Source organism: Eumetopias jubatus, unplaced genomic scaffold (genome assembly GCF_037043125.1).
Source record: "Eumetopias jubatus isolate StellerSeaLion01/CBP00866 unplaced genomic scaffold, mEumJub1_p1.0 scaffold_6, whole genome shotgun sequence".
NCBI lineage: Eukaryota > Metazoa > Chordata > Mammalia > Carnivora > Otariidae > Eumetopias > Eumetopias jubatus.
In genome coordinates, this window is record NW_028274812.1 from 81,280,889 (window position 1) to 81,285,365 (window position 4,477).

Sequence of the window (4,477 nt, forward strand, 5' to 3'; positions counted from 1 at the left end):
CTTGCTTTTTCTCTTAGTTGAATTTTAATGCCTTTTCATTGTTCCTCAGTTCATCACTATCCTAAACCCCCCTAAAGCTGTCCTAAACCAGGCTTCTTCACACAGTTACTTGCCTGTCTTTGGAATCATCTGCATTTTGGACCACTGTCTTAGCCCTCCTTATCTATCCAATCTCATTTCCACCCACTGCCTCTTTCCATTTCTTATACTTTACACAAGCCATTTTGAAGTGCTGATGTATTCAGAAAAGATAGTTACGCCCTTTATGACATTGGAGGGTTGCCAGGCTAAATCCAATGAGTCCGTCAGAACAAAAACTATTTGTCCCCTCTAAGAAGTTTTCCCAGGACACCTGGCTGACTCAGACAGAAGAGCATGCAGCTCTTGATCTCAGGGTTGTGAGTTCAAGCCCCACCTTGCGTGTAGAGATTACTTAAATAAAAAAATAAACTTTAGGGGCACCTGGGTGCCTCAGTCGGTTAAGCATCTGCCTTCGGCTCAGGTCATGATCCCAGGGTCCTGGGATCAAGCCCCGTGTCAGGCTCCCTGCTCAGCAGAGAGCCTGCTTTTCCCTCTCCCTCTGCCTGCTGCTCTGCCTACCGTGCTCTCTCTCTGTCAAATAAATAAATTTAAAAAAATACACTTTAAAAAAGGAAGAAGAAGAAGTTTTCCTTAACCCCCTTATCCAACACGTAGGTGCAGTTTAGTGGTCTTTTTCATCTCTCTCCCAGGACTCATTGCATATATCTCTTCCAACATTTATTTCACTATTGATATTTTACTTATACGTATCCCCCAACTGAACACAGCGTCTGGACTCCTCACATTGGCTCTGCTCATTCTAGTCTATTCTCTCTCCACTCGTAGAGTTACCCCTCCTCTTAAATCTGATTATGTCATCTCTTCTACAAAATCCTGGTGACTTTCAGATCAGTTAAGACTCATTTATATGATTACAGAATCTTTCATAATCCTGAACTTACCCTAGTCATAGGAATATACACATGCCCAGTCCTTTTATAATGCTCCCCTCAGTCATCAAAACTTAGTCTGTTATTTCCTCTGTCCTGAGTCTGGCAGAATTGTTTTTCTTTTCTCTGTTTTCCAGAGCACCCACTTCATACCCATATTGTAGCACTTATTAAGTGGTATTATCATTACATTTTTGTACTTGTTTCCCTCTGTAACAACTCTCCAAAATACTGAGCTTTTTAATTAGAAATTTTGCCCTATTATTTTTTCTTATTTCTAGAAGATTAGCACAATGCCTGACTCATTGAATTATAATAACTGCTGAAATGTATTGAATGCTGTGTGCTAGCACTATACCGAGGACTTTACATAAATCATCCCAATAAATTCTCAGGCCTATGAGGTAATACAATGAGGATGTGCTTTTTGCCTGCCTAGCTTCTTAATTCCCATCATTTGTGGAGAATTCTTAATTTTTTAATGTTATTTATTTATTTATTGTTGAAGATTTTATTTATTTGCCAGGGAGAGAGAGAGAGAGAGAGAGAAAACACAAGCAGGCAGAGCAGGCAGAGCAGGCAGAGGGAGAAGCAGACTCCCCACTGAGCAGGGAACCTGATGTGGGACTTGATCCCGGGACCCTGGGATCATGCTCTAAGCTGAAGGCAGATGCTTAACCAACTGAGCCACCCAGGCGTCTTAAGAATTCTTAATTTTGAGTCTTGGTAGGAGCAGGGCCCACTTCACACTTGGGAAACTAAGTTTGGCCAAAGTCCTTCTTGCCACTATCTGGCACCTAGGGCATAGTCATGGCATGAGACCCAGGTTAACTCAATTGGATGCTCTCACCTGAAACTTGGAATCTGGACAAAGTGATGCAAAGATGCTGAGATAAAGGTAATTCACAGTGGTGTAGAGGTAATTATGGCAACCCAGGTCTGGTCATGACAGTGCTGACAGTGACATCCTAAATGAATGGCCCTGCACATCTTACACACCAGTTCTCCATCATATTCAGTGATTGTGTGAGCTACATGATACTTGTCCAATACATTCTTCTCCTTGATAAGTTAGCCAGAGTTTGTTTCTGTTGCTTTCAACCAAGAACCCCGATTAATACAGAAAAGTTCTATCATTATCCCTAATCTTACAAAAAAGGAATAAATAGGTCCTCAAGTGATTACAGGAAAGAAGCAGATCCCTAAAGAGATAGTCTTGGGATTTTTTCCTTAGGATATATCTTAGCCCATCTTCATATCTCATCAACATCTGCATCTCCCATACTTTATCATGAAAAACTAATATTTGATGATCCCTGTAAAATCATAAATGATTTTTTGTTAAAAAAACTGAATGATGTTTTAAACATCATCCCTGAACTTACTCTAGAAAGAAGGTAGCCTAATATATTTTAGAAGCATTTTCAAGATAAAAGACTAAAATTAAAGCTGAAATGTCATTTATCAATAGATATTTTGTCTGATTTTTTTTTTCTTGGAGCCCAACAAGGGACTTGAACTCATGACCCTGAGGTCAAGACCTGAGCTGAGATCAAGAGTCAGACGCTTATGTGACTGAGCCCCCATAGGTACTTTAAAAATTTTTTCTTAACCTGATCACCACACATTTTTTTATCATTCTATCTCCTGGAATTTTCTGTAACTATGGTTTGCCTTATTCCCTTATTCCCAGCTAGTTTTTCCTGAATTGTTCTAGTGGCATTATAATTAAAACTGAAACAAAAGCACAAGTGTGACCAAAGATCATCAGCTCAAACACTTAACTGTCAAATGTCTTAAAAAACAATCTTCCAAGGGCACCTGGCTGGCTCAGTCAGTAGAGTATGCAACTCTTGAGATCAGGTTTTTATGTTCGAGCCCCACATTGGGTCCAGAGATTACTTAAAAACAAAATCTGTGGTGCCTGGGTGGCTCAGTCGGTTGAGCGCCCAACTCTTGATTTCTGCTTGGGTCATGATGTCAGGGTCTTGAGATCGAGCTCCGCTTCAGGCTCTACGCTCAGTGGGGAGTCAGCTGGGGTTTCCCTCTCTCTCTCCCTCTACCCCTCCACCCACTCATGTGTACATACTCTCTTTCTCTCTCTAAAATACATAAATAAATCTTTTTAAAAAAATCTTCCATCTAATTTGCCATATACAGTGATCTTCAGCTCAGTGCGGTAATTTGAAAAGGGACAAAGAAGAATCAGTTATTTTTTTCAGACTTAAATGGGTCAGATGTAACCTAACCAAATTGTAGAAATTAAAAGAAAGCAAATGAGTGAAGGCATTCTGGAAATGCAGAGTTATGTTTAAACTTATATAAATGAAGTGAATAGTGTGAGAAGGAAACAGGTTCCAGGCCTGGCTCTCCAAGCCTGTGACCTGGATAAGTCATTTAATCTCACTAAGACTCAATTTACTCATCAATAAAATAGCAATGATAATAATACCTCCTGCTCAGGGAAAAGACTAAGACAATGCAAAAATGAAAGCATTTTGCAAACTAAAAAGAGATTTACAAGCATAATATTATCAATCCCACCAATAGATATTGTAAACAAATATTTTCAACAGAATACATTCATGTATAATTTTGAATTTGCTACATACTAGAAAAGTTTGTAAATATATATATATTTTTTGTAAATATATTTGAGCAAGAAAAATCTTTAAAAATAAAATCAGTGCTAAAACTTATTTGAAATTAGCTTTGTTTTAAACAGGATAATACAAGAAGTCAATTATGGAATTTCTTTTTATATTGTTTTGATGAAATCTGAATATTAAAAAATTCATAGAAACTTATATGACATATAACTTCTAAAAATTTTTCCTACTCTACAGAAGTCTTCCTGCTATAGTTTAGGAATATAATGAGAAAAGTAATTGAATATCTATTTTTCTTGCATATTCTAAATACATGATTACACTTGAATTTATGGATATTATTTAATTTTAATAAAATCTTTTAAATAAATAAAATAAAGAAGATTTGAGAAAGTAAAAAACAAGACTGAATTAAATTTTTTTTAAAGATTTTATTTATTTATTTGACAGAGGGAGACACAGCGAGAGAGGGAACACAAGCAGGGGAAGTGGAAGAGGGAGAAGCAGGCTTCCCGCTAAGCAGGGAGCCCCATGTGGGACTTGATCCCAGGACCCTGGGATCATGACCTGAGCCAAAGGCTGACACTTAACAACTGAGCCAGCCAGGCACCCCAAGACTGAGTTAAATTTTAAGACAGGAAACCATAAATATATATGTTATAAATAGATGATCTGCATAAAGAATTCAGTGTCACAATTCAGAAAGTTCCATTCTCCAAAGCCTATGTAAAGAGTTCAGAAAATACACCAAAAAATTAGTGGTGTTTAAAATCTGCAAAATTATATTTTTATAAATCCCTAATTGGTTATAAGTATCATTTTCAGTAATTGGTTTGTTGATTCTTATTTAGACATTATCATTAATATGATTCAACTCTCAGATTGGATTTAATGCCC